Source organism: Rosa rugosa, chromosome 4 (assembly GCF_958449725.1).
Source record: "Rosa rugosa chromosome 4, drRosRugo1.1, whole genome shotgun sequence".
NCBI classification, from domain to species: Eukaryota; Viridiplantae; Streptophyta; class Magnoliopsida; order Rosales; family Rosaceae; genus Rosa; species Rosa rugosa.
In genome coordinates, this window is record NC_084823.1 from 16160024 (window position 1) to 16173279 (window position 13256).

Genomic DNA, 13256 nt, shown 5'->3' on the forward strand with positions numbered 1-13256 from the left:
GGCTTCTACACGTATTTATTAACCACAAACCTAGCCCACTCATTCCTCATCTCATCAATATCCACTTGGGTATAAACATGGTTGCTTCTCCTCTCCCACTGAAAAAAAATTCAAGTAACCCAAGTCAAAATTACCATAAAAAGCTCGTTGGGGCACAAACAGAATAAACAAGCTTTAATTGTACGTTGGGGCAAACTTGTTTAGTGATTTGAAGAAATTCAAGAATGTCTGCATTAGGCACAACATGGTTTAATGGTTGCTGAAGAAAGATATACAAAGATGCATAGACTGATATTACCTTCTTTTTAACAGAAAGCACTTTGCATTATCAAAATGCTGTATCAAAGAACAAGAACATGTAACCCAAGTTCAAGTGCCTTCTCCCCACTCACTATCACTAATGCAGCTGCACCGTCACTGTCCAAGAGAAAAGCCGAACCCACTATGCACTATTAAAAATGAGAGACCAATATGTGGAAGAAAATCTTTGGAAAGAAGAATATACAATCTGTCCTTTCATGAATGTTATATATGGTGATGCATATATATGTCATTGATGCAGCATTTGAGAGAAATGATTCCATAATTGACCCTCTCCCATAATTAAAAATCTATGTAGATGATATATCTTGACAGCTTGACCCATGCAATTTACATTAAGAATCATTAGCTAGTGATAAGGCGAAATGACATACTTGTATAGTCTTCCTGATATCCTTTGGTTCATTTGGGTTCATTTGGATCCTCAAAAGGATATGATCCCATCAACATCACATATAAAGTTACCCCATATGACCATCTGCAGTCCAACATTTTAACACAAAAACACAATAGAAACTACATTAGTTGAAACTCTTAAAAAACTTCAACTTTATACATAAGAAAATAAAACTGAACGATTTCAAGAAAGATGATATGCAAGATAAAGAGTTTTATTCTAGTGTAATCAAGGTAATTGCTTTTTCTTTAACAGTCAAACACCTTTTTAGTTGCAGTTTAAACTTGTACTAGCCATCAAAAGTGACCACTCACATATTCAAAGTCTTTATGATCAGATTCAACAATTTTGAAAAATTTACTTATATATGTATTCAAATCCCCCAGAATCATAAGTATGACACACTTTTTGGTTTCAAGCAGCACAAATAAATGAATTATGGGACAAAAAAAAGTGGAAAAATCAAACGTAATCCAAAACAAATGCTAGAGTAAACTAACACTCTGACCTTTCTAAACATCAAATGATCTAATGATTGCTATGGTGACAAATTAAACTTTTAGAAGAACCAACTCTATGCAACTGAAATTCTGAAAGGGAGGCACAACCTGATCTCTCTTTAACGCTATTTAAGGTGTCTTAAACTATACCAGTAACAGCCATTGAGTGCTCTGATCCCAAAGCTTCCATCCTAATGGTGATTCCAGCCAAGCATTCAACTTTTGTTGGTACATGAACTGCTTTTGCTCCTCCTACGTATGAGGAGAATATAAAAGAAAAGAATAAGTAACAAAGTGCACAGAGTTATAATAGAAATGATTTGCTCCTCCTGCTATAGCAGATCCGATCCGTATGTCTCGTGGAAAGAAAAACGATTAGCTTAACAGGATCGATCCCATCAAAGTGCACAGAGTTATAAAAGAAATGATGAGACAGGTATCAGGTAGGTCTTAAGTTTCTAACAAGAAAGACATTGGTCCAGGGGATTGGCTTAGCTACGGTAATCCATCAAGGCAATTGATATAGAAACAAGTGGTCTATTAGAAGGTCATCTTGACTAGCTCTGAGCTCCTTTTCTTTCTATTAAAAGTGTGGACACAAAGTATACATTAGATAATAGTAACAAAGACATTATCCAAAAGAAAAGGATAAGTAACAAATAGAAAACAGAGAATAATACCTTTGAGTACCCAAAATCACATATTTTTAAGCGAGGAGCTAGAAAAAGAAGCAAGCCTAAACAAAAAGAAACCACACATATCAGCAAAGCAAAATAGTAAGGAAAACAAGAAAGAAAGCAATTTGGAATAGACAATTTGGACCTAAGAAGATACAAAGGTCATGTGAAATTGGGATCATGCTGGAGATAGCCAGATGCCTTTCTTGTCCAATCAAATAAACAAAGTTGAGGAAGGTGGGATCAAATGGACACAAGTTGACAATGACTGTGTCGAAAGTATTGACAGAAAACTGGAACTTTCAACAACAAAAAATAGAACCAGACCTTTTGACAATCTATATTAAGCCTAGCACAGTACACACTAGTAATTGTTTGTACAGTTAAAACAGCTCATTACAATCACAATATCACAAAGTTCATGGCATGGAAAGGCTTTAGATAGTACACAAACTTTAGGACCAAATGTCACAAACTCATGTAGCCAAAGTCTGTAAGCATTACCTTTGTAATAAATAAAATGTCCACAATGAAAGTCCAATCTTCAAAGGAGAAAAGAAACCTGGAGTGCAATCAACCAAAAGAAAAGCTATGATATCAGCATATGCAACAAAGCTAACCAGCAATAAAGCGAAATATAACAAGGGAAAAACAATATAGAACAATCTTAACCAACCAATTGCTGAAAACTGAACCACCACTATCAATACCCAAACTTAACAAATTCAACTTGTATAAAACTCTAGTAAGAAAACAAGGGGAGTTCTCAATTTCAAAGAAAATAATGGCAGATAGCACATTTAGAGGCACTATAAATTAAATAGATAAATAAATTACACCAATAACCAACATTTACCTATGGAAACTACAATTACAGTTCCCCCTACATTTGGAGCAATTCCAGTCCCCCTACATATGAATTTCCCAAGTTGCAATTACACACAAACTAATATTCGGTATAATACAGAAATTAACTAAAACATTATTCAAAACAAAAAACAAAGTATATGAGATGCAATACCTTGGCAGATCTATCTCATTTCTATGAGTAACAATTCCATTTAAAAATCCAGCAAACTGTAAACAATACTAGTAACTCGAGTAGAGACAAACTGGTACAAACCATTTTGGTTTCATCTCGATACTGGGCTAAAATAGAAAATGATCAAATAGAAAGGCTTTTCTCACCTGTGGTATTCAGCATAGTCAAAGTCATAGCCAATCGGCATCTCAAATAACCTGAACATACAATTCACATCTGCTAAAAGGAAAAAAAAAAAAAAAGACAAACATCAATAACTATATAGCTTCAAATTCAGCCCCGGATTCAACTTCTTTAGGCATCATCAAGAAACTGGAAAATATAATATCCCTGCTGACTTGTTTTCCTCACCTTGAATGCTTGGGTGACAACTGGAAAACCGCATAATCAAGAGGCATATCAGATTTCATTTTCTCCTCCGCTCTAGTTCCTTTACTCCACAGGCCTCTTTATATAGGGAAATAAATCTTATATAAACGGAGTGCATATTAGGAAAGGAACTCAGATTAACCATCAAGTATATAGTGCATATAATGAAGTCGACAACAGAGCTCCATTAGTACTAATAAAACTAAACCACATGCATATAATGTGAGAGCTTACCTTACATGTGAGAGCTCCCTCATAATGATTTGGTTATTCATGCCCATAACTGCCATACAAGAAAACCATACCAGATCTGAATTCAGAAAGGTTATTAAACATATCAACTGCACTAGAAGGCATGTTCTATTAATACCTATCAACTATTAATCCTCTTCTCTCACATTCACTTATTTCAAGTCCACGCATGTAAATGAAGAGAACTACCAGTTGCACCAGAAGTTAGAAAACAGAGCCTTGAAACAATCAACACAAGCCAGCATTCGCTCCAAAATGCTACCTCGGCATATCGAATCAAGTTCAAAATTAAGGAACCAAACTTCTGAAAACTCAAGTCATTGAAAACAAGCTCAAGTAAAACCAAGAAGCAGCTGAAACAAATTGTTTTCATCCATTGATACTTGGATATATTAGTGACAAAAGAGAAGAAAAGCGGGAACTTCGAATTCCATGTTCTTCTTATGAACCCACAGCACAAGTACTCAACTATATTGAACCCACAGCACAAGTACTCAACTATATTAGGAGCATCATGAAGAGCATATTAGAAATTGTATCATTTTCTTCTTCTTCTTCTTCTTTTTTATTTTTTATTTTTTGTACCTTTTAGTTCTAGCCATAATGCATATTTCTAATTATGAAAACCAATACGAAAGGATAAAGATGTAGGGGAAGGAGTCAAACCTGATCTGCAGGTGCATGGTCATCAATGAACGGAGCGGCAAGACTTATGAAAGATGCCTCACCGACTCCAACCAGCCTACAATGGCAAAACCCAATTATAACTCAGTATCTAGCACAAAGAGATACTAGTGATGTAATACAAAGCCAACCAAAAGAAAAACATAGTGTAAAGATAGTCACACTTACATGCGACATATTGCAATGGACCAGAAATTAAATGAACTACCACACCCAGCTGTGGCAAATGTCCAAATAGATAACCCAACTCCAATCAGCCTAAAAGGATTGTGGCTGCAATGCACATGAACTTATAAATCAAATCGGCTAAATCACATCTCGAATAAATTCACAGCTCATCCAGTTACACAAGTAATCATCCATTTACAACTTTTTCTTGTAAACCCAGAGAAACAAAACCACAATTTCAATTTGTACTTCAAATTACACAGAGAAACAAGAAAATCAAAGAACAATATATAAAGACTCAACCTTTAGCACTATACCACTAAACCCAGATTCATTTGAACAAAGATAAAGTTTTTTCTGTAAACAAACCTTTTGTCAGAGTGAGAGAGATCCAAATCCCAAATTTGCTGCGAGAGAGGACTGACAGAGGATAACAGTAAGCTTAAACTTTTTCCTGTAAACCCAAAAAGAAGAAAAAACCCAAGAAAGTTCTTGCAAAAAAAATGCCCAAATTTCACCAGAGAAGTAAAGCGGACCTGGAATCAGCTCTTGATAACGTCGACCGGCGAAGTAACAGTCCGAGAAAGAGAGACAATGGTGGTTGATGGTCAAGACAGACCAAGATCTGTGCAAATCCACTTAAATTATCCAAAGAAGAAGAAGAAGAAGAAGAAACCCAGAAAGAAGAACAAACCCAAGAAGAAGAACAAACCTTTTTTGGGAAAGAAATTCCAAAGTATCAATGACCTCAGTCCACCATCTTAACCGAACCCTGAAACAAACCTTCAATCCGTTGTAATCACTGACTCTTTCATTCGGAAAACAATAGAAAACTGAAACAAGGCGAAAGCGCACGAAACAAACCTGAAGAACTTCGTATCGAAGCCCTACTTTTCCAAATCGAGATCCAAACGTAATAGGGATGGTAGTAGAGAAGTGGGTTTGATTCATCATTTGGTTGCTGGCTGTTTTGGATTTGGTTTCGAGTAAGAGTGGGTTGCTGTTTTTAAAGGAGTTGAGTAAGAGTGATAGTCGGGTTTGGTGGGAGTAATTGGGGGAGAGTAAAGGAGTAAGAGTGGTTGTCGGGCTTCAATTAAGTTGTTTAGTGGGAGACTTCAATTTGTCTCAAGTTTCTCCAACAACAGATAAATAAATGACCGTTCTCCAACAACAGATAAATAAATGACCGTTGTATGAGTGTATGATGACAAAGCAGGTTGGGAGGGAAAATTTGCCGCCTATGTCTACATAGGTTTCATTAAATTGAAACTTTGCCGCGCTATGCAACTTGCTGAGTTGCTTCCATGCTCAGACAACATAACTATGACAATCTGTTGTACAAATTTGTGCGTCTTGCACTAGGTGTACCTAGAGGATTTCTCAAAGTTCATACAACATTTCTTATACAACAGATATAAAAAAAACTGTTGTGCGGATAGTTCAAATTGAGCTCCTTCTGGGAGGGAATTATGTGCTCATTTCCCTCCATCTAGGCCTCACATTCACACAACGGAAACTTCTTCACTCAGTTGTGCAATATCTTCTTAAAAAAAAAGTTTTCAATTTGCTTACATTCACACAACGAAAACATATTTGTACCGTTGTATGACAGAGTTCGTATTAACACACAACAGCAAATTTTAGTTCCGTTGTGTGATGAGTGTTGTGTGTTTCGATTTTTGTAGTAGTGGCCTCCACATTATGCTCCAAGAACGTCTCATAGTATGGCTTGAGCCGATGACCATTCACCTTGAATTTATTATGTGTTCGTAAGTTTTGGACTTCCACTGCACCATGAGAATATACGTTAGTAACAAGAAAGGGTCCGAACTACCTAGAATGTAATTTACCAGGAAAAAGTTTAAGGCGAGAATTAAAGAGGACTTCCTGTCCAATAGAAAAATCCTTTCGAGAAATCATGCGATCATGGAAGGCCTTAGTTTTCTCCTTGTAAACTTGAGAACTCTCATAAGATCGTTGCAGATTTCCTCTAATTCATTCAACTGAAGTTTTCTGTGCACACCAGCCGCATCTATGTTCATATTGAATTGCTTGATAGCCCACCATGCACGATGCTCAAGCTCCACCGGTAGATGACAAGGCTTACCATACACCAACCGAAAAGGAGACATTCCAATTGGTGTTTTGTAAGCAGTTATATATGCCCATAAAGCGTCATCAAGTCTCAAGCTCCAATCCTTCCTACTAGGGCCAACAGTCTTCTCCAAAATTTGCTTAATTTCACGGTTAGACACCTCCACTTGGCCACTTGTTTGAGGATGATATGGTGTTGCCACCTTATGAGTAATATTGTATTTCCGAAGCAGGGCCTCAAACTTCCTATTGCAAAAGTGGGATCCTTCATTGCTGATTATTGCCCTTGGTGTTCCAAATCTTGAAAAGATATTAGATTTAAGAAAATCTAAAACCACTTTAGAATCATTAGTCCGGGTGGCTTTAGCCTCCACCCACTTAGACACATAATCAACAGCGAGAAGAATGTATAAATTACCATAAGATGAAGGGAATGGTCCCATGAAATCAATGCCCCAAATGTCAAAGAGTTTAACACTTAGAATGGGAGTTTGTGGCATTTGATTTCTAGGGCCCAAGTTACCTGTTCGTTGACAACGATCGCATGACTTACAAAAGAGATAAGAGTCCTTTAACAAGGTAGGCCAATAAAATCCATTCTGAAGAACCTTAAGAGCTGTTCTCTTTGCTCCAAAATGTCCACCACATGCATAGGAATGACAAAAGGTGAGAATAGAATGAAATTCAGAATCATGAGGGCACCTTCTTACCAATTGATCAGCACAATACTTCCATAAGTATGGGTCATCCCACACATATTGCTTGGCGGTGTTGATGAGTTTATCCTTATGTGCTCGAGTCAAATCATCCGGAATCAGCTTGGAAGCTTTGTAGTTCATGATATCAGCATACCAAGGATTGACATTTTTCTGTCCAGGCTGCAGACGATCGTTTTCTGCATCTGCCTTCTTTTGCAAAGCCAAAAGTTGCTCGTCCGGGAAGCTATCTCTCAATGGCAATGCATCCTCCTCCTCTTTTGAGCTATGAACAAGTGACAGAACCCGCCCCCGGATTTCACCTCAAAATCCGAAGTGGGCCTGCGGGACCCACTTTTAAGGAAGATTTTTCCGAAAATTTCGACAGAACCTCCCCTAAAAGTAGGCAACCCAAAACCTATAAAAGATCGAAACACTTCTAAAATACCAACCAAGAACTTCTGGAGCCACTCTGCTCCCATACTCCATCCATCTCTAATTCATCATGGTAAATTAAACACTTTAATCCAAGAAACTTCATGCATATAAGTAAACAATTCACCGAGATTAGGTCATAGACCTCAAATATAATTCATTACAAGTTCGGGTCACGAATCCCTTAGTAATCAAAGCAACTAAACCGAACATACGATAAAATACAGTAGGTTAAACAGGTAACCTACAATATGAGATGGGGGGAAACTGATGCGGTCACTATGGCTCGCTCCTAGCACGCCGAGCAGCAACTCTGAAAAACTGGGCATTTGAAACCGAAGGGCCCAGGGGAAAAGTATATGAAAACGTTAGCGTGAGTGGACAAAATAAATAATTGAGAAAAAGGATTTTATACTTTCCCACATTTATTTCTTTAAAAACTCGATGCATGCAACAATGGTAAAACATTTATCTTTAAAATCAGGAAACTGGAAACTGGAAACTGTAAATCAAATCCGCTGAGTATCGTATCATCGGACTAGACCCCGCTAGCCCAGAAATAATATAAAAGTAGGGGAAGAAGGTAGCCATACGAATGAGCCTCCTAGGCTCGGGTGATAGCCTCCCAGGCTAAAGTACTCCCATATACTCCCGTTATATACCCACACGCCACTAAGTGTAGCGATTAGGATACTGGGCTTCAGCATTACTGTCACAAAGACAGTAACCAGCACCACAAAGGCGGACGGGCTTCGGTGATCCCATCACCTCGCCACAAAGGCGGACGAATCAATGCTAGCAATGATAATAGTCACCCAAAGTATGGCAAAAGAAAATCCGGAAACCACATAAATCCATAAAGCTTCCCCAACTCTCGCAAATGAATTTCCAACGACGTGTCCCACACGCCAAGAGTATCTCAAATCAATAGCAAAAATGCGAGAAATAATAATAAATCATAATCTCCATAAATCGAAACAAAACCAATTCCAAAATCATCATCAAGGCATTCCCAATGCCAAAACCGAAAGTCGATAAATAAACAATAAATATAACTCCATCGAAATCCCATTTCGAAAATCCTTTAAAAATCTCAAATCGACGAATAGAAATATAATTAAAAAGTATAATTCCGGAAATCACCTCGGAAATAAATAATTCGTCAAATAATAATCAATCTCTGAAAATAAATCATATGCTCGAAATGTAATATGATAATTAACTAGAGCATTACTTTAAGAACTAAATGTATGCATCATTATTTAAAAACAAAAGTCCACTCACAATATTCAGCTAATCCTGTCATCGATCGATATTCTCCTCATATGGAGACTCCTCTCGTCCTGTACGAATAATACTCGTAAAAATGCAATTACAGGATTGAAATTAAATTTACGATAATTAGATAATGAAAATCCTAATCATCCCCTTAAACCGAACTCTTTCAATCAATCTCGGATTCCCTCCAAACTACACCATAGAATCCAATTCATCGATTTATAAATTCTAGGTATTATTCAAGAGAAATCCGATCGTCGGATTCTCGATATTCGATAACCGGTATTATAGTTTTCCAACAATTCAAAATCCAATCCCAAATCTTCCAATTTTCACCAAAAATCGCATTTACAACCTCCACAACTCATGTACATTTTAATTAGCTAAAAACAGAAACCAAAACTCCACCCTACGCTCCACCACCCACAGTGGCAGCGCGTGGGCGCCGCCGGCAACACCACCACAGGCCACCAAATTCTACCAACAAACACAACTCAACAAACCAAATATCTTACTCAACTGCACCTAAGCCTAATTATACCTGGAATTGCCTGAATCAGAGCAAAATTCCGAAGAACACCGAAGTGAATAGTAACAACTTCACTTCAATTCTTCGATTCTCCTTCCACACCTCAAATCGGATCGTGAAACTTGGAGAGATTCGTCTATGAGGAGTGGGCTTTCTAGAATACCCGGTTTTGTAGCCGGAGGTGGCCGGAATTGAAAGAATCGGTGATGGAAGCTGACTGCTACAGTAAAGTTTGGAAGCTCGATCTGCGAAATTCCGGCCAAATCATCGTGAATCACCACCGTAGGCGTGTCAAGGAGGAGGAGAAGCGTCGTCCTATGCCCTGGGTTCGTCGTTGGGTGGCCGGAATGAGAAGATCGGCAGGAAATCAAAGGGAGGCCGAAGGGGAAGAGAAAAAATCGGGAAAGAGGAGAGAGATAGTTACTGAGGTGAGGGGTGGATTTCCGAAAATGGAAATCTACCAACAGTAATTTTCCATATATATACTTATTACCATGAACAGTAACTTTCACATTTTAAGCTATAAATTTCACATACGAACTCCGATTTAAGTGTACTACATGTCCACGGACTCGGTTTAACGTCCCCCACAACTTTCGTGAAAATTTTTTTCTCAAATTGTTAACCCATAAAAAGTCAACTTCTAACACCCCCCCTAAATGGTAAAAACTGAAACCAAGGACGGTAAAACGTATAGTAATTCACTCAGACACAGTAAAAGGGTAAATCGGATACGAGGCGTAACAACAAGCCTACTTAAGTGGTCTGCAACTACATTCTCACTCCCCTTCTTATCCTTGATGTCCAAATCGAATTCTTGGAGTAAGAGCATCCATCTAATCAAGGGCGGTTTCGTTTCTTTCTTGGTAAGTAGGTATTTTAGGGCTGCATGATCAGAAAATATAGTAACCTTAGTACCAATTAAATAAGAGCGAAACTTTTCAAGAGCAAAAACTACAGCAAGAAACTCTTTCTCCGTTGTGGAGTAATTTAATTGGGCATCATTGAGTGTTCGAGATACATAATAGATGACATGGGGGATCTTCCCAGCACGCTACCCTAACACAGCTCCCACGGCATAATCCAAAACGTCACACATGAGTTCAAATGGAAGACTCCAATCTGGTGGTTGAATGATGGGTGCGGTGGAAAGTAACTCTTTCAACTTGTTGAATGCAGCCACACACTCTTCATCAAACTCGAAAGCTACATCCTTTTGAAGCAAGCGACACAATGGCCTAGAAATCTTTGAGAAGTCAAGGATAAACCTGCGATAAAAACCTGCATGTCCAAGAAAAGAGCGGACCTCCCAAACAGAAGTAGGGAGGGGTAAAGAGCTAACAAGTTCAACCTTAGATTTATCAACTTCTATTCCCCTTGCAGAAATTATATGTCCTAGAACTAACCCTTGTTGTACCATAAAATGGCACTTCTCCCAAATTAAAACCAAATTAGTTTCTTGACAACATTTTAAAACGAGGGAAAGATTATCTAAAAATGCATCAAAAGAATCTCCATAAACTGAGAAGTCATCCATGAAAACTTCAATTATCTTTTCAACCATATCAGAGAAGATACTTACCATGCATCTTTGGAATGTAGCAGGGGCGTTACAAAGCCCAAAAGGCATACAACGATATGCAAAGGTGCCGAATGGACAAGTAAAAGTTGTCTTTTCTTGATCCTCAGGTGCTATAGAGAAAACAATAATGAGAATGACCGGCTAACCTTTCAAGCATTTGGTCGATGAAGGGAAGGGGAAAGTGATCCTTGCGTGTGGTGGCATTAAGCTTGCGGTAGTCAATACATACCCTCCAACCAGTTTGCACACGTGTAGGGATCAACTCATTAGCTTCGTTCTTCACAACTGTCACTCCGGATCGCTTTGGAACTACTTGCACAGGGCTCACCCACTTGCTATCTGAGATAGGGTATATAATACCCACATCTAGGAGTTTAAGGACCTCCTTTTTCACTACTTCCATCATGGGGGGATTTAGTCTGTGTTGTGCTTCTCGAGTAGGCTTTGCATCCTCCTCCAATAAGATCCTATGCATGCATGTGGTTGGGTTTATGCCTTTTATGTCCGCGATGCTCCAACCAATGGCAGTTTTATGCTCCCTAAGCACACGGATCAGCTTGTCCTCCTCAATTGCCATAAGATTTGCAGCTATAATGACCGGCAATGTTTCTTTCTCTCCAAGATACACATACTTCAAGTGTTCGGGTGGTTGTTTTAGTTCCAATTTAGGTGCCTGAATCACAGAAGGAAGTATCTTTTCATTAGAAATTGGAAGAGAAATATAAGAGATATTATACTTACTTGGAAGATGGGGTAATGATTCAAGAGAGGCTGTTGCCTCTTCTATGGTGTTATCAAAGCACATGGCCCTTTTTGGGCTCTTAGGTGACTCAAGTTCAAATCCATGAGCTATAGCAATTTCCAATGCATCCTCCTTCATGACTTCAAAGAATTGCTGCGCTAAAGAGTCGAGAATGTCAATGGAAAAACATGAATACACATCACATGGATACCTCATTGCTTCAAAGACATTGAAGCTTATAACTTCCCCATCAAATTCCATGGTGAGAGTTCCTTCATAAACATCTATTTTGGTGCGAGTGGTTCTCATGAAAGGTTGACCAAGAAGTAGAGGAGTAGATGAAGAAGATGATGTCGCATCCTCCATTTGAATCACATAAAAATCCGCAGGAAAAATAAGATCATTAACCTGCACCAAAACATCTTCCACAACTCCTCTCGGATAAGCATTAGAATGATCAGCCAATTGAATAATAACACCGGTATATTTAAGCTCACCTAGGTCTAAGGATGCATAAACAGAATATGGCATTACATTAATTGATGCACCTAGATCTAACATGGCACGTTCAAACTTGGTGTTACCGATTTTACAAGGAATGGTGAAACTCCCTGGATCCTTGCACTTTGGTGGTAGCTTTCTTTGAAGTACAGCTGAGACATTCTCACTTACCACGACGGTTTCATTCCCTTGTAGCTTCCTTTTGTTGGTGCAAGGCTCTTTCAAGAACTTAGCGTATTTTGGAACTTGTTTGATCGCATCTAGCAAGGGTATGTTCACTTGGACCTTCCTGAATGTGTCCAAGATGCTTTTCTCAAGCTCCTCTGTACATACATGTACATTTGCAAGCATAATTAGCTATAATGGGCCACGCTCATTGTACCGCCAAAGGTACTAATTCCAACCAAAGGAGTGACATACAGATACACTGCCAGGCGGGCTACAACCTCAGCGTCGGATCACCCCCAGGACACCGCCGACGCGCTGCTACGCGCCATGCCAAAATGGCATCAGTAGCTCCCAGAGCTGGGAACTGAAGCACATCAGTCCCACATCGAAAACAAGGAGGAGGTCAGCCTCCTCCTCACCTATAAAAGGTTCTCTCCTCTCTCCTCATTAATGACGCATTCAATACTTACCTACTGTTACTTTGTCAACATAAATACATTGACTAACTTAGGCATCGGAGAGTTGAAGACCGCCCGGCGCGGTCTCCCTCTGACGCCCCTTTGTATTTTACTTGACAGGTAGCGGAAGCTTTCTGAACATCACAAGTATCGATCCGCCCACCGGATCAGCGTTAACAAAGGTTCAGCTACCGCCGAACTTTTAGACATTAACATCCTCCTTCTTTGACTTAGCAAACCTACGAGGAAAAGGCACGGAAGAAGGATTAGTAGAAACCGGAACCTCATGAGTTACCTTGGAATTTTCGGAAGATTTTGGATTTCTGACCAAACGATCGATCGTTTAGCTTGTGAGATCGATCGT

At 38.9% G+C, this 13256-nt stretch overlaps 1 long non-coding RNA gene across 1 annotated transcript; it reads right to left on the minus strand.

Moving 5' to 3' along the window:
• LOC133742735 (uncharacterized) lies at window positions 1-2025 on the minus strand. Its single transcript, XR_009862698.1, has 4 exons — window positions 1369-2025; window positions 696-799; window positions 299-417; window positions 1-98 (listed from the first exon to the last, which is right to left on the minus strand). It is a non-coding gene; the product is annotated as an uncharacterized LOC133742735 (long non-coding RNA).
• Window positions 2026-13256: the final 11231 nt, after the last annotated feature.